Source organism: Bombus fervidus, chromosome 15 (genome assembly GCF_041682495.2).
Source record: "Bombus fervidus isolate BK054 chromosome 15, iyBomFerv1, whole genome shotgun sequence".
Classification (NCBI taxonomy): domain Eukaryota; kingdom Metazoa; phylum Arthropoda; class Insecta; order Hymenoptera; family Apidae; genus Bombus; species Bombus fervidus.
The window spans coordinates 1,443,913-1,463,963 of NC_091531.1; the positions used below are offsets into that span (position 1 = coordinate 1,443,913).

The 20,051-nt window shown below is 39.5% G+C and overlaps 1 long non-coding RNA gene across 3 annotated transcripts; it reads left to right on the forward strand.

Annotated features, from left to right (window-relative positions):
* Positions 1-621: 621 nt before the first annotated feature.
* Positions 622-2,412, forward strand: LOC139995179 (uncharacterized). Of its 3 annotated transcripts, XR_011801892.1 has the most exons (4): positions 622-891; positions 975-1,017; positions 1,449-1,816; positions 2,126-2,412. It is a non-coding gene; the product is annotated as an uncharacterized lncRNA (long non-coding RNA). The 3 variants fall into 3 exon arrangements; XR_011801891.1 differs by lacking the exon at positions 2,126-2,412 and having other exon boundaries at positions 631-891; positions 1,449-2,064; XR_011801893.1 differs by lacking the exon at positions 2,126-2,412 and having other exon boundaries at positions 633-803; positions 1,449-2,064.
* The last annotated feature ends 17,639 nt before the right edge of the window (positions 2,413-20,051 follow it).

Genomic DNA, 20,051 nt, shown 5'->3' on the forward strand with positions numbered 1-20,051 from the left:
CTCTATGCCTATTGCATTTTCCCCTTCTCGCGTGCGCAAAAAGAGTGCAGTATATACATATATACATAGATTCGAACTATCTTCGTTGGTCGTGGATTTTACAGATTTTCAATTTATTCATAGCAGCATAAAAACAACTGTTTAAAAGACTATTTCATTGGATGCTATCATATAAAACTTTTGATTTTTATTGAATAATTCTTCTATTCGTTATATGTATATTTACATATGTTCTATATGTTATATATATATACACATAATTTAGTTACTATGATATACATAATATATACACATACTGTACTATATATTATACACATATTATATATACATATATTCTATACGTTATATGTATTAATTGAGATTTTTATTTACATTAAATTTGAAAATCAGTAAACAAACTGTAGTAAAAGATCATGATGAGCAATTAAGATCGTATTCACAATATAAAATATTGTATAATTATTACATAGTTTGAATATATTCTGCATTTACATATTGTATGCACTTTGATATATAATATTTATATAAAAATCAGCAGCGTAATAGTGACAATTTTCAAGATGTAAAGTCGTTAATGTATTGTAGTAAAATTGAAATATAATCGGCGTAGAGACATTTGCGCAGCGTACAGGGTTATAGTCCAGAAGCGTAACCAATCAACAAGCAGTACGAATCTGCCTTTGTTAGGGACGATATTGTTCAACAGTCTTTCATATTCGAGACGCTGTAGTGTGAACGTGCTACGGAATAGTTGCCTATTTGAACGTTACAATTTTCGTGTTTAGCAAGTGTTTGAGCAATCGGTTAAGAGTGCTAGGTGCTAGATAAAATATAAAGTCTGGTTATTCGAAAGTCGACTTGTAAATTTTCTATAAAAAGGATTTACTCAGGGTAAATATTTTATACTTGCAAATTTTAAGAATTACAAACTTCCTATGAATTATTTTAATTTAATAACTTTGTTCTGTCTCTAGGATGGGCCATACGGCAACCAGATAGATTATTCCACATGTGGAAGTAAGTCGTAGAAACCAATACAGTTTTCATATTTATTTTTCTTTTTTCCTACTTTTATTATATCTTTTTTCTCTAATGTACTACTTGCATTTACATATTTATGTTCATGTAAGATTGATGTTATATGTATTTATGTTTTAGTTTTAATTAAACATACTGATTAAATTTTTTTATATAAAAGTTATATCGTTCTTCCCGTTTTATTTTCTTCCGCTAAAAAACGCTTTCATCAAAGATAATGCTTATTGAGAACCAAAAATAAAGTCGGTCATCTATAATGGTTATTAATAATAGAGCTTAACGTATAGTTGTTTCTATAATTGAATATTATGTTCTTATAAAATAATTATGTTTTTGTTACTATTAATTATTCTTCGAATTTCTTATTGTATTTATCTGATAGATAGTAATTTTTCCGAAATTTGTTTAAGAATCCTCCTCTGACGCACTTCGTGATACACAAAGAAGTTTCTTTCATTAACACAATTCTTCATAAATTCTTTTCCATGCTGTTATGATAAGTTTCTTCCTTACTTCTTTTTGATTACCTACTATTGCTGTATTATTTGTTATAATGTCCGCATTTTAGTCGCAAAATGCATTGTTTCATTTAAGAAAAGTGATACAGTATATTCATTCGTTATCTTTCCTATTTATCAACCAAAAATTATGAATGGAAAAAAACAAACCTCAGTTCTCAGATTCTGTTGCAAGTCATTGCAATTAAATATGGACATGATTTGAATAATATGCCGAGTCTGATATCTACAAAATCATCTAAAACATTCAATTTTTATATGTATTGTATATGTACATATTCTATTATACATAGAAATTTATTATATATAGAAACCTAACCTCAATATTTAACCAATGGCGAAACAATAAGCGGTAGAATATCTCACGTGAGATTGATGTTATCAGAAAAAGTTTTAACAAAAATTGTTTAGTTCGAAAGAAGACATCACATACGGCGCAAATTATTTTTTTGTAAATCTAGCAGTAGGGTTCCATTTCAACTTTATTTTTGCAAATGGAGCCATTTTTTTTTTTTTTTTTAATACATACATCGATCTATGTTTGTATTCCTTATGAAAAAATTAAAAAGAACTATTCATCAGATATCTTAACTTGAATTCGTCATATGAAAGCCAGGTATGGGCGCGAAACGGTTCTCTTGTGTTTACGTTGTCCTTGTCTTTCGTTTGTTTCAACGTAAACATAATACTGTTTCGTGTCTTATGTTTACATTTCATACGACAAATTAAACGTACGAAATAATCTAAATTTACAGTTTTTCGACATAAATAGGATAATACTTTTTTATATGATATGAAACGTTACAATATCGGTTACACCACTGTTGTTTACAAATTACGAGTTTTGACCGATTGGTAGGTTTGGTAGATAAAAAAGAATAATAATAACAACTAAGAACCGATTTAAAAAGGTCATATTGTAGGATGTCAGCATACTTTCTGCGGTGACCTTATGTATATATTGTTCATATATATTGTTTTAATATAGTTATTAACTATCTTATTGTTATGTATATTTATATTGTAGTATAAGAATGTAGCCAAAAAATCCGCCTGTTTTAAACCCCTTCCTTTAATGTATGTAGTTAGCTTTTTGTAGACATTAACGTACAAAAGGTATATGGATGTTAACATTATTTCGTTTAACGGAATCATCGAACAACACAAACTATTCATTTTCATATTATTTTGCGAGATACGAAGGCACAGTTTCGTTTTTAACGTGAACTACGACGGTTAACTGAAATGAAAGAGAAAAGAAATGAAAATTCAATTCATTACCTACAAAATTTCTTATATATTTTTCGACATAATTGCCATTTGCATCAATCTATATTTGGCAACGCGTGATAAGTTTCTTTATTCTATCAGTGAAGAATTCTGCTGGATACTTCTGGTAAACTATTGATAAACAACTTCACTGCTCACTTAACTTCATTTTCATATTTGAAATGAGTTTCATCTCCATCTATCTCGTTATTTTTCATTTATAATTTGTATAAAATGAAATTAAATCGTCACCGCGATGTGTGTATTATCATCTGCTTATACTCTAACTCACACTTGCCGAGTGATCGCGGCTGCGTCTGCACGCTGCTTGAACAGAAAGCACATCAAAATCAGCTTCGTGCTGAAACATTAATGTTTAAATTGCTTTGTATCGATATGATTCACGTAATTCGCGCCAATTTTTCTGAATGCAAAAACATTTTAGACATTTTAGACACCGTCTGTCAACTGTTTCTTACCACCGAGCTTCCTTTTTTGCTTTATATTTCGAAGTCGTGAACCCATGCGTTTTTGTACGTAAACCACGCACTCATTTTTTTTAACAGGGCAATCATCACCATACGAATTTATCTTCAAAATACCTGCAAAAGTTTTTGAATCACCGTCGCCGATATAATTTGTATATTTTACTCCACATTTTTCGTCAGATCTTAAAAACATTTCTGTGATAGAATCCACCTCCATCTTTCCAGCTGAACCTTAGTGATTTGAGGAGTATGATTCTGCGTGAGTTTTGTATCATTTTTCAAATTCGTCGTCATCTAGTGATTTCTTGTTTAAAATGCAGCTGTGGCAGTATGCACTTTTTACGATAAGGTCGATTACTTTACCACTATAGTGTACAATGATAGTTATTACACCGTATAATGAAGTAAAGCCACGTTTTATAGTGTACAATGATAGTTATTACACCGTATAATGAAGTAAAGCCACGTTTTTTCCAGGTTGCATCGCCAGACACTGTCAAATGATTTTCAATGTTCCCGTTTTCTGCATTCTCTTCTCGCTCCTCTTTGACAGCTTTCTCAGTGACTGTATTGAAACTCGGAGTGACGAGCGCTCGCATATCGGCTCGACGCTCGTCTACTTTCGGCTTTATATTCTTAGAAATATTTAGAATTGGCCTCTGTCACTTTGTAAACATATTCTTAGATAGTTTATCTATCGATTTAAGCAATAAAAAAAAAAAAAAATCGATTTTTTTTGACATTTTAATTCAGGACACCTCTTTATGCCCCAGCATATGGCATCTGAAACATCTTATAATGTTGGGAAGGAATCTCGCTATCCTCGCTCCTTAGTTGCGATGGGATGAATATTTTTTATCTCTAACGTTTCCCTGTTCGTTAGAGGAGCGATCTGCATCCCCTGCCGCATAGCCTTTTTCAAATTTTCTGCGACCTCATCCGTAGTTACCTTATTATTTAATTCCATAAGTATATGTCCTGCCCCGGTCTTCCTTACTCCCGTTCTTTCTTTGAGGGCATTTTTGGCACCGACAACCTCCCTATAGGAGTCTATTCAGTTGGTATCTTGGTTCACTTTGACCAAGATAGCTTCGCTTCTTCTCCTCATTATCCTTTCTCTCCTCTCCTCTAATACACCTTTTCTGTCGTATGTATCCGTTTGACTTCTCAGTCTATTTCGTCTGTTTAAGAGCGTCCATTCGCTCTCGCTATCCCCACTCTTCTCTTTTGTACTACATGCTTCCGCGTACGTCAGCTCCTCTTGTCTAGGCTTTCTTCTATAGCTCGCTTTCCTCTCATCTAGCAGAGATATACCCTTTTTCTTCGCCGATTGCTATACCTCGGTCTGGCTCGTTACGGAAACGCCTCTACTCCTTGCCTCCTCCTGCTCCTTAAGAGTCATTTGGGTGAGCACCGTTTTCTTATCATGTCGCCTTCTATTCATCTCCGCGTTATTATCGATCTACTGTCTGACTCTCCTGATTTCTCTCATATTTTCTGTGTTTAATTTCTCCAACGTTGGGTCCCCCTTGCTCGTACTAATGATCCTTCTCATTATCCTCTCCATATTTAGCGAAAGTATCTCCAAACTTTTCATCAGCTCCTTCACATTCCGAAGGCCTAGTGTTGGAGCTCTACTTTTGTCCGCAGAGGACTCTTCCTCCATACCTCCATCATCGCTTTTTCTCACGCCTAAACCTTTCTTCTTTACGAACATCTTTTCTTCCTCTTTTACTCTTCTCCCTCTTCTTGTTCTATTCATATCCGGTGTCAAGTAGCTACTCTGATCCGTCAATTCCGCTTGGGACTCGACTTCCATTTCGTTATCCTAACCCGTCCTTTCCTTCCTTATCGGACTCCTTTTTCGTCTTCGTCCCTGTTTAAACGGCTCCGACTACCTCGTAATACCTTTCTTAACGATCGGTATTATCGATATTTCGTCCAGTCTCTTCTCCATATCGCTCTCACCAAGCGATTGATCTCCGGTCGCTTTTACCGAACGAGAGGAGGCCCTGGGACCGACTTTGGAATCGAATCGATGTAAAAGTTATTAATTTTTCCACTATTATTTTCTATTTGTTTTCCAATGACTCCCTTAACTTCCCCTATATTAGCGTCGATGTGCTTTCGTATGCGTATGTGTTCTTTATAAACACCTCGCTTTTCACTACATTTCTCCGCTCCTTCATTCTCTATTCAGCCCCCTTTGGATCAATTTACTTTAGTACATATAGTACTTTAAGTTCGTTGAATTCGTTCCGTTGACTAATAAATAAATATTATTAAGCGATTCATTACAATGTAATCAATATTTATTATTATTAATGTTATTGTACACCTTCTCGCTGCCTTCGTATGCCTTCTCGCTGGCATCGCAGAAGCCATGCATTTCGGTCTCCGTTGCGGATTCAATTATCGCCTTGCGTTGGAATGTGATATTGTTTAAGAGTGCTAATTGGGAATAATATCTGTTCCATTCTGAATGTAAATCTGTGGGAAGCGACTCATCCTAATCGACCTTCAATGCCCAGACTCTTTGAAGTAACAATTTTGTTCGAACGATCACTGGCGCGAGTAGTCCTAAAGGATCATAGATTCTAGCAATTACGGAGCTGATCGATCGCTTCGTGACGCGAGAAATGTTAGCTCTGGTGTCGACCGAGTAAAGGATTGAATCATCGGAGGACTTCCAATAAATCCCAAGCGGTTTTAAAGGTTGAGACTCAGTTGTAGATTCTAGTTTATATCATGGTCAGATAGTCCGTTGAGTAGTTCCTGGTTGTTGGATGCCCATTTTCTTATTTTTAGACCGGTCAGCTGGAGAAGTTCGATGAGTTCTGTTCGGATTGACAGCGCCTCGCATATCGTGTCAGCGCCGGTAAGTGCGTCGTCGACGTAAAAATCTCGTTGCAATACTGATGAAGCTCGCGGAAATCGGTGTCCTTCGTCGTCTGCTAATTGTTTGAGACATCGGATAGCCAGATAAGGTGCAGCTGACAGCCCAAACGTAACGGTGTTGATTTGGTAAGTTTCGACTTCGCCGTTTGAGTTGCGCCACAAAATTTTCAGATACGTTCGATCTTCCGGACGCACGAGGAATTGTCGATACATTTTCTCGACATCGCCTGTGAGAACGTACTGATGAGAGCGGAATCTCAAGAGGATATCGAATAAGTCCTCGTGCAATTTCGGTCCTATATAAAGGGTGTCGTTTAAAGAAACTCCGGTAGTGCTCGGTGCAGATCCGTCAAACACAACGCGAATTTTTGTAGATGTGTTCGAGTCCTTGATTACGCCATGATGTGGCAGATAGTATTCGTTAGCTCATTGGTGATGTGATGTGACTTTAGTCATGTGACCCAATTCCAAATATTCCTGAATGACCGCCCGATACGCTGTTTCGAATAGTTGATCTCGTTGGAATTGGCGATGAAGAGAGGCGAGTCGTTTCATCGCCATTGTTTTAGATGATCCGAGTGAAGGAAGTTTTTCGTTAAAGAGGAGTGCGACGATGTACCGCCCTTCGCTGGTGCGTTGGACATGATTTTGGAAATGTTCCTCGCATCGTCGATCCGCCTCTGATATGTGTTTTATTCGTGGTCCCTCGTCGAGTTCCCAAAAGCGAGTGAGGTCCGTTTCTAGATCTGCCGTGGAGGCATGAAAGACCCTTGCGGTCAATGGGAAGAGTGGGCTCCCTCCGATGACCTATCCGAATTGTGTTTTTTGTTGGCGCAGATCGGGACCTGTTGGTGGATTAAGGTTGATTTGACCGACACATAATGACGCAACTGTGGACCCTGAGCTCAACAAGATATCGATCGGGGCTGGTAAATGAAATGTTGGATCGGCTAGCTACATGGATATTCCTAGGTATCGGAATTGTTGATCGGTCTATGGGTTGATCAGGGATGGATGTCGAAATTGTTGGTATGATCAGGAATGTCAATGTGCGTTGGTAGGTTTTGCTAGTGGATGTGATCGTGGCTGTAATAAAGCGATTTGAAGTCCTTGACAAGGTATCAAGGGCTCCGATTGGCACGGAACATTTATTTTGAGGAAGTCTTAAAGAATTTACAAGCCGCTCGGTTATGAAATTCATGCTGGAACCGGTGTCTAATGCTCGACAGCGCACTGGTTGAATTCGGTCGTTTAATATATTGACGCATGCAGTGATTAACAGATCGTTGGATAATGTGGTGGATGAATTTATGGTCAGTGAGTCGGTTTCCCTTGTTGCGTCTGCCTGTCGTTGTCACTGTGTGATCTGTTGTTGAGTATTGGATAATATACTAGGACATGGTTGAGTTGGTGGTGTATCATATGGATGTTTCAATGGATTTCTCCTTATACCTGGAGGTGTCGTCGGAGGTGTCCGGTTGCCAGAGATGGTCCGATCCTTAATTTGAACATCGAATCTATGTAAAAGGGTGTTGCGTTGTCCGCATATACGACAGGATCCGGCGGTACACGCTGATATCTCTTCGGCGGCCATAAGACGTTTTTCGTTTAAGACGTTTAAGATTGTTTAGAGACAAGTAATGTGTCTGTTTTAGGACCTGACCTTTTTGGTCACGCCCTTTTATGGACTGCGCCATACCTCGAGTAAGAGCTCATACTGTTTTCGCATCTAAGTGTTCGTATTTGATTCTTATCTATTTTCCAACGTCCCTTGCCCTGGGAACGGCGTGCGACTTAGAGAAACTCTGCCCTCCCCTTGCGAGTCATTGGAGAAGTTGAAGCAACCCTTTCGGGCAGCAGTTCACTTAGTCGACGCCACGCGATGCGTGTGTCACGTAATTTTTAAAGTGAAAGCACAAGATTCAGTATGAAATCAAGTTTATTTTTCACAGTTAGGATTTTGTTACAAAAAGATCGGAAGAAGAACTGTTCGGACCTGGCTCGTACCATCAAGGAAGAAAGCTCGGTGTGGGTGTGCCCTTTTGAATTCAGAACGCGGATTCGTCGTCCGCACTTTTCGGTAGAAAAGTGAGGGTAATGATCCGCGATGCCCATTGGCTAATGAATGAAGTTATTACGACAAAGAAAACCAGATGTGGGCATCCTTGTTCATGGGAAAAGTCTGTTATCTCGCCAGACACCCGCTTTCTCCGTAATAGTTAAGAGCGTGCGACAAACATAAGGACCATCTGTAAACCGAAAATGTTTATGTGAAGAGAAATGAAACTGAACAGATTCGGTTTACGGTGTCTCCTTAGGCCTGTTGCGGGTTAGCGTTAACAATGGATAGCTCTTAACGCCCAGACTATGAGGAATCTCGCAAGGACCATCGCATCTGGCGTAGCACGTGCTAAACAGAAATTTGATCCGTGACACGTGCATCGCGCTGCACCGTTACTAGCGGGGGCCACGAGGAGGCTGAGCTGCCAGCGCGAGGCTCGGTCCCAGCAGGTTGGCTTTCTAGCCGATTATACCTGCACCGTCACAGCCCCCATCGTGTGGGTGCCGTCTGCACCGATGGTTGCAGGTAGTCTCCTCAGTCTGCACTCTTGTGTTTTTCCTTGCGCCTTGGTTCTTGTTTGCGTTGTTTCTGTGGTTCTTTCTGGTTTATTATTCTTCTTCAGTCCTGTATTCTATTTCTTATTCCGTTATTCTTTTGGTTTCTATTATCCTTTTGGTTTCTATTATCCTTTTGGTTGTTGCTGTAGCTCGGTTGGTTCGCCACTTCTCCGTTCAGGTGCTCGTTGCGCTTTTCTTCTACTTCTCCTTAGGGGCTGGCTTGCCTGTTCTTCTGTTTGCGTTGACCTGCTTTCTGGCGGTCTTCCCTGTTACAGTGGGCCCCTCATTTCTTGTAGGGCTGTTCTTCTCTTTTGTTCCTTTGCCAACAAGACACTTTTTGTGAACTGTTGGAAGTGGGGGTACACATCCTTAGTGATGAACTCCCACTTTTCTTTCGGCCAGTATAGTTCCAACTCCAGTATGGCATTTCCCAGCTTCTGTCTGTTCTTCATTGAACAGTCTTCGGGTATGTCCTGCGGGGTTTCCTCCATGCCGCAGTCGCACGTGTCCACTTCGCTCAGCCGGAATGTCTTCAGCTTGCTGTTGAAGTCGCCGTGTCCACTGATGAACTGTCTCATGTAGTGGTCCGACTTTACCCAGCGATTCGCTAATCTTTCTTTTGGATTGTGAAAGTACTCGAAGGTCGTTCTGCCTTTCGGTGTGGTTTGCCAGCTCTCTTGCCACTTCTGAATAGCTTCTTGGAAAAAATGTCTTCTCGCTGCTTTCTTTGATGTGGCCTCTCTTTTCCTTATATAGTCGTGCCCTTACCTCAATTAATAGGTCGATGGGCATGAGCCCATCTGTAGTGCTTCTGTGGATGTTATCCTGTAAGCCTTTGTTACCTGCAGGAGTGCCATCCTCTGTGCTCGTAGTAATCTTGTCTTTGTTTTTCCTTTCAGCAGGTCGCACCAGCCAGCCACGGCGTACGTGATTATCTGTTCAAACAGCCCTTTGTACAGGGTACGTATGGCCGCTTGTCCGAGTCCCCATCTCGCCTTGGCCACTTTTGCGAGGCTGTTGAACAGGTTTCTAGCTTTCAGTGTTATCTCCTCGAGGTGTTTATTGATCTTTAGGCCACTCTCGAAGTGCACTCCGACGTACTTTATCGCTTGTCTCCTTCCAATACTTTTTCCATTTATCTTGATAATTGGAGGCCTTTCCGCAACCAATTTTCCCTTAAGCAGGAGCATTTCTGTTTTCTCTGTCGACAATGCCAGTTTTTCCCTTGAGCACCAGTTGGAAACACATGTGACTGCTTCCTGCCCTGTCTTCTGTAGCTCTGTCCTGGCGTTTCCTGCGACCAGTATGATGATGTCGTCCGCATACGCGATCGGCTCGCATTCTGTTGTGCTCGTTCTTAGTTCATCCAGCAGGTCGTCGAATATCAGATTCCAAAAGCTTGGACCCAATGCCGATACCTGCGGGCACCCTTTGGTGATGGGTTTGACGATCACTTCGTTTTTGCCTATGATCTGCACGGTTCTGTTTGTGAAGTAGCTCCGTGTTAGCCTGTATAGGTTGTCCGGGCATCCTCTTCTCCTCAACCCGTGCATGACGTTTGGTCACCATACATTATCGAAGGCGCCTGATATGACGAGCGCGATTGCGAGGACGTGGTTCTTATCGCGCACCCACTTGGCTTTCTCCCTGAGTTGGATTATCGCGTCCGTTGTCGATCTTCCGAGACGAAAACCGTATTATGTGTCCGAGGGCAGCTCATGTTGGTGTAAGAGGGTTGACATCCTAGTAGCCATCAGTCTCTCCAGCAATTTGTCCACCATGGAGATCAAGCAGATTGGTCTGTAGGACTTTGGGCTACTTCTGTCTCGTTCTGGTCCTTTTGGGATGGTGATTAGGTTTCCCAATTTCCATATCCTTGGGAAGATCCCTCAAACGAGGCAGCCGTTGGTTGTTTTCAATATTTCCTGGTCGAGCACTCCCCAGGCGCGCTGAATAACTTCCACCTCTATCATGTCCGGACCAGGGCACTTCCCTCTCGTCAATTTTTTGACTGCTCCGCAGAGCTCTTCCATGCGGAACTCTGCAGTGTCTTCGACGTTCGGGAGGGTCCCCGTGTTCCGCCTGATCGTGGCTCGTTCCGGCGTGTCTGAAGATTCTTGGCCGTCGGGTAGGAGGGCTGTCAGCATCGCTTCTGCGGTTGAGCGCCAGTTGGAGGTATCTCCTTGTGGCGTTTGCAGCGTGGATGCCGTTTCTTCTCTCTTAATTTTCCCCATGACCGTCCTGTAAACGATTCCCCAGGGCTCTTTGTTACCTTCTTTGGTAACGAATTTTTGCCAGCTCTGGATCCTCGCTTTCGTCACAGCCTTCTTGTACCTCAGCAACTATCTATCAGCGACTATCCGCTCTCATGCAATTACGGGGGAAACTCGGTGTACCTGGTTTTTGTGTACGAAGAAAGCGGATTCGTTGTCCACATTTTTCGTTAGTAATGTGAGGATAAATCCTGTTCGTTATAACTAACGTTAGTGAATGATGATAGCAGGAGCAAGCCTACTACCAACGTTGCTCGTGGTTATCATTGTTCATGAGAAAACACGCTTTTTCCGTTAGATAAATATCCGCTTTTTCCGTTAGGTAACTACCCGCTTAGAAATTTCGGTTTAGGTCAGCGCGAGGGTGGCACGCAGACGGAGAGATCTGTGGAAAAAGTGAAGTGTGAAGGGAAAAAGGAAAAGGAAGCATAAAGAGGCACGAAGAAGAGTAAATAAAGAGTGAACATACGAGGAGAAGGCAAAAGAAAAGAGAAAAAGAAGTCAAGAACGAGAGTGAGCTACAAATAAGAAAAACTAGAAAAGAAGAGGTTAGGAGGCCAGAAACGCGACAATAAAAAAAGTAAGGTAGGGAAACAGCAGATAGCAACAAACAGGGGAAGATCAAAGAACACTGGTAAGGCGGGAAATAAGGCAGACTTCAATAATACACTAGACATATACACTAGACATACAGCTCAACAGAAATAGAGACACCAGCCAGAGAGAAAGGAATGGTGGCAATGATGGAAAAAATAGAGAAAAAGGAAAGAGAATTCGAGGCAATGATCAAGGAAATAGAAGATATATTCGAAAAGCAAGCGGCGGAGCTGAAAAGGGAGACGAAAGAGGAAAGGGAAAGAAGGGAAACAGAAAGGAGAGTGAGAAAGGGAGAAAAAAGACATTGACATTATTGACAAACAGAGCAGAGACAAAGGGAGCAGGAAAACGGAGGAGCATCGAGCAGAATAGAAGACAATGGAGGAGAGAGAAGATAACATAGAGAAGGAAGAGGTAATCTACCAACTAAGAAACTTGAAGGAGAAGAAAGCAACGGGGGAAGACGGGTTGAAAAATGAAGTATGGAAGTATGCACCGAAGGAAGTGGGGGAAGCGCTATAGGATTTATTACGACCGTTCGCGGAGAGACGCAGTCGCGAGGAAAATGCGTCAGCGAGAGGCGTAAATTCTCGCTACGATTCGATAATCGACGCCGCGAAATAGTCGTTCCCCTTGTTTTGGTTAAGATAACAGGGGTGGTTCAATGAATTTAACTCTGTATTAACAGGTTAATATAGCGTGTATATTTAACAATAAATTAAATAATAATAAAAGTGTCACAAATTATTTAGCAATGAATACAGTTAATGCGTTAGAGAAATTCGACTCGACTTTTGATACTTTTCGATATTCGTTAGACTAAGCGACTTTGTTCGTTAGAGCTCTCGATATATGCAGTTAGAATTTTTAAAGGAGACTGTTCAGTTAGAGTTTTCGAATGAAACTCATGCCCTTAGACCGATTCTTTGTCTTTCAGGGAGACGACCCCCCTTACGCTCGGATCACGCCACCGCTCGCGCCGATGATCACGTAGGCCGACTTCTTTGTTAGAAATAACGGTCCGAAATCGACGGTTCCAGAATTCGCTGCCTGGTAACAACTATGCGCTCGTCGATACAATGTCTGTTTTTCGTCGGACAGATAAGAGGATATGTCTGTGACGCTGGAGGTTCGCGAGCGACGGTTAGAAATATGATCTCTACTGAGCGTAACAATAAGGAAGTCAAAATATAATAAACATTATAGAAAAATCGCCAAAGATGAGTTACCAAAATACTTAGAAGGGAGGATGAAGTGGAAGGACAGGAAAATACTAGCAAAATTCAGATGTGGAAACAAGACCAAAGCAAGGGAATACTGGAAAGAAGAGGATGAAAAAAGATGTAGACTATGTAAAAGAAAAGAAGAACACTCGAGACACGTAATACAAGAATGTGAAATAACGGGAGGACCAAACGAAACAGAAAAGATATTAAACGAGACGGGAGAATGAATAATGAAACTGAAAACAATAATGGAGAAAAGAAGGGCAATACAAGACGGGGAGGAACGACAATAAGGAAGTACAGCAAGGAAACAAAAGCCCAAAAGTTGCAATAGTTTCAGAGAATAGATTTAATAACGGAGTGCAATATAATAGAGTGGATAAGAGGAGAGATAAATACATAAGAAAAAAGTTTAAATAGATATAAACAAGGACAAGAGTTTAGAGTTTAGTTAAATAGATATAAGGGAGAAGGCAATAAGGTGATAACGCCATAAGAATGAAAAAATGTTAAAAGCATGATAGGTAAAAAAGATGGTATGGTAGGTCCTTAGGTTTATTGAGGGTCTGAATAACGATACGTGGATCGTTAGCGGCCAGGCAACGGGGGATGGCGTGCGGATTGTCTCACGCGACATAACAAGTCTGATTATCGATTGAAGATAGTGAAAGAATAATGTACAGTGATTAATAATATAATTCAATATGATATGTTTTGAAATATAAAAATACGCACAACCTATAATCACATTCTTGGCATTGATAACGAGATTCTCGTCTTTCATCGTTTCTCGCACACCCAACACATCTACGTGCTCTATTTTTTCCTGTAGCTTCATAAAGTGAAGGAAAATGTCTTCCGTTGAGTCTTGATGAGTATTTATTTCCGGGTGTAATAGGACGCTGGGTTGTTTCTTTTCTGATATTTCTTTAAAATTTGATCTATCAATTTCAGTTGAAATTTCGCAATTGATATTATTTTGTTGATTTTCAATTTGTACAGACAATATGAATTCCATAAACACATATCAATCATACGGAAGAAATATTTTTTGTACCATTTCGCTGTTTTGCGAGTATAATTTATAGTGCTGATGACCATGTCTACAGCACCCGTCAATTTATTATAGTCGTGTACACAAGATGATTTCTGTAAAATTTCTTGTGCACTGTAGTGTACTAGTACATCCACAAATTTTTCTGTATGTATTGTTGAAATTATGAAAATCTCTTTCTTATCGTGTCATTTTATGGCTAATATATTTGCAAACGAGCGAAACCACGTTTCTCCTTTTTGTAATTTTTCGTTCATTCTTGGTATTCCTTTTCTTCTCTTTTTTGCGGTGCCACATGCATTTGTAAAATTTTTGTATAGTATATCAAACATGCGGGGCTTGCGTACCGGTTGCCGACGTAAAGGGCGTAGCCTTTACCTAAATATGGTTCTAGGAGGGACATTACAATACTTCCTGATTTATCACAGTCTTTATGTTCGGACCCTATAGTAGTACCAGCCCCCGTATAAATAATAATGTCTGGAATGTAACCCGTCTTGCAGTCACAAAGAGCAAACAATTTTATCGCGTCACATCGTAAATGCCGGATATATCCGACGTTAGGACCAAAAGGGTTAATATAACCTATTAACAAAGCTGATCGGTAGTTTCAATTGTACATTTTTTTTTACATAATTTGTAAACTAACGATCACCAGTTATATGTATAGGAAAACAAAATTGACCACAATATTGAGCATTGCAACATATTTCAATACCCTCCACATCGCAGAGAAATTAACTTTCATACAAGTTGCCCAAAATAGTGATTATTCTTAAAATTTCCAGAAATTCCCGTACTAAACCACTAGTACCGTTACTAGTATCGCACTGCTAACGAAGTGTAGGTGTTTTCAGTAGCATATAAAAATGCATTATAGTTGCAGTCGTAAATTATTTATCATGGTTTATGCATGTGCGCGGTTTTGTTGAAATATCAATCTTGAAGAGGAAAATAGATGATACATACTCTACTTTGAATTCATTTTACAAAAATGATATAAGTAATGATTTGGATTTGATGAATCTCCACCAAAGTTGATCGACGATTAGACATACTTTGTCTCTATGATTCTTCGCTAATTCTAACATAAACAGGTCAACTGAGAGTCCATGACACTCTCACCGCGTCCTATAGATACAAGGAATTTAAAAGCTATGTCTAATTTATATATAGTAGATAAAATTATATAAAATATTTGTATTGGCATGTAAAATAGCTCGAGCGATACAGACCCATGCAGTGCCTCGGGCATTTCCGTTTGGAACGTCTGAGCTGGTCCATCTGGCTCGTTATGAGATTGAACTAAATCAGACAGGCATAAGTCGGGATAGGATTATTGCCAGCAATTTGTACAATAGAAGACTACACGTCGCGCAGAGATGCTTTGAGAAGAACGAACCATTATTTGCAATAAAAGTCTTTTCTGATTTATTTTACATTTGCGTCTTAATGTGCCGTGTAATCTGTAATTTGCAATACAAATATATACCGAGATATTTGACCATCTTCTTATGCGGAACGGATAGGGGCTATTGTGTCGGTGATAAGAAATCAGCGTGAATGTCGGGTCACATCACGGTTGAAATTAAAATGTCTAGACATGCACAGTCCGAAAGGAATAGACTCCCACTTTCTAGTATTTATACGGAACTTTCAGTTAGCACAGTAAACCATAGTTCGATCGAAAATTTCCTGTAGCCTGGAATTCATTTTTGACGAATATATTCCCGTCGCATAAACCAGGAGGCCATCAGCAAAGAGCAACGCGCATAGATTAATGTCAGATTAATGTCAATAATATATTGAGATGGAAGAGGCTCGAAGTATGACTAAAATACAAATTAAACAGAATGGAGCTGTTGAATGTTCCATGTCATGCACCCCGAAGACGACATTCGAGCTTGCGCCATCGTATGAAACACCTTCCGGAGATTATGGACAAAATCATCGGAACTAGATGTTTAAGGAAACTGTATCGTATCAATTTTTATAGCAAACCGCTAGATCGAAACATGTCAAAAGCCCTTTCCAGGTCTATAAGGAGAGTTTTGCTATCAGCAGATGTCTGACACGAATTCCATTGTTGCGTGTACCTTACTGTATTTAACCCGTAAGCCAAATTGTTGATCGGGAGGAATGAAAGCCTCTTCACAATGGAAGAGTATAAGCCTCTGTATCAGCTTCTCAAAAACCTTACTAATGGATACTTTGCAAGCAGCAAACTCATTGATCTGTACCTGGCTGGATTTGACTTGTTCTTATCCTTTCCCAACAAGGGAACCACTTTTCCCATCTTCCATATCTTAAGAAAATACGCAGATTTAAGAGGTCATTGAAGATCAAGAAGAATAAGAATGTGTACATTTGCGGGAGCTGTATTGGTACTGCTTTGGAGAAATCGAAACCTGATAACCTTTTCCCATTCAGAAAATTAAATTGAATCGTTAATGATTCCACCAATGTGAAATAATTTTCTGAGACATCGGAGCCGAAGCGGTTACTAGTCCTGTAAGGTACAGACCTTGTTCCAGCGGCTCAACGAAGATCTGAATTTTCAAGGTTATGAAATTTGGGAATCTGAGAAGATCATCATACATATTGCGGCGCAGACTTCAAAATTTGTCCCCAGTAGTTCTGTGGGATTAACGAAGCTTACTGCGCGGTAGAAAGGAAACCGGACAAAGAATGCTTCGCTACATACAGATAACAAGTGCTTTTCTAGTGAGTGATAAATGTTTAACAAGTTCAACTTTTCACGACGGCACACAGTCGTGAGTAACAGAAGCGCGTCTCCGTGTTGTGTAGACGTTTCCTGGCGTGGTATAAGCGTCTGCTATCACACTGCGTTATTAGTAAATTTTGGGAAGCCGATGGCACCGGAGACATCATGACCCCGACTTCTTTATCGGCTTGGTACCAGTAACGATGCATCTTCTGCTCTGTCACACATCGCGAGGGGGATGTTTAACCGTGGAAGACGGTGAGAATCGTCTGAAGAAAATTTAAAGGCGCCGATCAAGAGGTTAGACCTGTTGCTTAGCACTCGTCTAATTTGCGGAAACATGTTTTTGGAATCTTTACTACTGATACGCCTTTTTATGGCTCTATAGCACTTATAATGTTCGATGAACGATGGAATAGAGTAACATGGTGTGCCGAGGCGCTCCTTCAGCTGATTTAAAATGCAGGACATGCTATGTTTGTCTTGTAGCAAACCTCCGAAGCGGGAGTCCAGATATGTTTCAACGCAATTAAAATCCCATATGAAAATTGCAATGGAGACTTCTAGGACCGAGAGAATATTATTATTTATGGTCTGGAGGACGATCTCTACTTCGTGACTGTTGTCTGAGTGTTCTTATCCTCGTGGACAAGGATATCAAATTCTGACAGTTCGGTACAGAAAAACATCCAGGTTTCCCGCGTGTGCTAAATCCAACGACGACTGCGTCTCGACAAATCAAATGCCATCAAAATCAGTGTCACTGAACTGGAAGACCAGATCCACCTGTCACTCGTTAAATCAGTGTCACAGATTCTCGTATCTGTTATTATTTAACGTGCTGCTCCAAAGAACGTATTTCGCGTTATAATCATCACCGAGGATGAAAATATTGTATCGCACGGATATAGTTTTTCGAAAAGCGCGTCTCATTCCGCGGCAAAGACGTTGTAATAAGACACAAGCTTAAGAGCCTGCAACGTAAATAGAATAAATAGAATATATGAAAAGCAGTGTTTTGTTTGCTAGGTTTATCGTGACAACTGAAAGCTCCATTTTCCCTTTGTCTGTACGGATAGTAATTATCGCTTCAAAGTTAAATGGTATGCTAATCGAAATAAATTATATGATGAAACCGTTTCGCCCCCGAACTTTGAGTTCAGGTGGTCACACCCTTTCGAACCAAAGATCCTTAAACAGGACCTTATGCCTCTCCATGAGCTTCGTCTTTGCCAGCAGGACCACCTCAAACGAGTGAGCTTGCAGGAGCTGTAACAGTAATAACCTACAATTATTAGAAACAAGCGGATTGGTATTGAACTTCGTAGTTTCGAACTTCGAAGTTACTTGTGATAAATCTGTCAAAGTTTATCCGTCCCATCTTAGCGACATTAGAAAGGAAAGTGGTCCTCACACATACTTTTCACAATGACATTTATATGGTTCTCCACCTGTGCTATGAATGTAAAGAACTTCACTCTTTCAGTTTTCAGCGTGTTGTATATGCTTTTAAATTAATCGTTGGGTCTGCGCACCCATTCTTCCTCTTGTTCGTCGGCATAGCAACGACAGAATCTGCAACTTTATCTCCCCTGTTTGGTATCTAGGGAACTTAAATGTATTAATTTTTTCCGTATCCAAAATCTGTTCGATAATTCAAGCTCTTGAAAAATTGATATATGGGTCAGCATTGAGCAATAAAAATAAATTTGAAATACACTTATTGTCAGAAGTTAATAAATATTATGATCGCTCGGAGATTACTGTGTAATTTTTATTTTCTGAGATACATTGGACGAAATTAAAAATAGTGTAAGAAGATAACAGTGTATATATGAAATCGCAATCTTATACGTTTTTTTGGTTAGACTCCTGTAAGATTAATACTGAATGGAGAAATTTTGCAACAAAAGTTAAGAAACATATGTTGTTCGCATCATATAATTACTTGTAACAAAATCTTTCAACAGAAAAAATAATCGAATAAGATTTTGTATATCCAGATGCATTGGAATCAATAATTTTGTCAGAGTCTTCTTCAGAACGGAACTTCTCTCCTGATGTGCTTGGTAGATTATCTGTCTTAATATTGTTTCCCTTAATGTATTCGAAATGAAGAGAAGTGATTAATTTTGTCATATTCCGTATTAAAGGAGTTAATATTATGAATTATTTGTTAATTATGTATATGCAGTTAATAAACATGATTAATTATCTACTCGAAAGAAGAAACAAACTTATGAATATATCTGTTTTCATTAAAGTAAATAAAATGTCATCACATTTGTATTGGGTCGATCATCGATCATCAATGCCACCAAAATTTCCTCAAATAATAATCTGTACAAATGAAAACCAAAACATTAAAATGTTTAGGTAGAACAAATTATATCAAAGTGAACCAATGATTGCCTTCGAAAGATTGAGCTGCTGCCAAATGTATAAGCAAAGAGCTGATCATAAAGAAAGGATAATTTTATAACAGGTGGTAATAAATTATCGAATAAGGACGTACGTTAATTGAACGAAGTTAGAAAACTGGTGTTACGTCGCTCGAGATGGTCCGTGCGACGTCCCTCACGGTCTGGCTGCCAAGGCCTACACCTCGTTACACTGACCCGCAATAAACCCAAAGAATCACCATAAACCAAATCTTTTTAGTTTAATCTCTATTCATATAAGTATTTTCGCTTTATGGATGACCCTTGAAACAGTCCTTAGGTTTATTGCACGCTCTTACTAATTACGGAGAAAGCGGATGTTTGTCCAGTGAAATAGCAGGTTTTTCCCATGAACAAGGCCACCCATGAGCCACATCTGCAGGAGACTTTCTCCTCGTATTTATTTATTAACATTCGCTATAAGCAATGGGCATCGCGGATCGTTACCCTCACTTTTCTACCGAAAAGTGTGAACAACGAATCCGTGTTCTTAGTTCAAAAAGGGGACACCCACACTCAGCTTTCTTTAGATTTATCGTATCGTCGATCGCGTTTACACTCATAAGTACGCGACCTAAGCCAATAATAATCACTACCGCACCAATCGAAAGTGTACGCTCAAGTTACACTCCGTACACGCATGAGTGTAATAAATAGCAGCAGTGATTCTGTTCAAAGATTCTGCGTAATACCATCAGTTATTCATGTCGATTCAGACCTATTATATTTATAACATGATTGAATGACTCTAAGAAACCAACATGCATTTTACTCGCAATTCGATGCGATTTACCACTAGGACGGTTTCATCGATATTGTGACTCGAGGAAGGCATCGTTTAATCCTTACTAGAACAAAACATAGAATATCATAATTTGTTCTTAATGACAGTGTTAATTATTTTG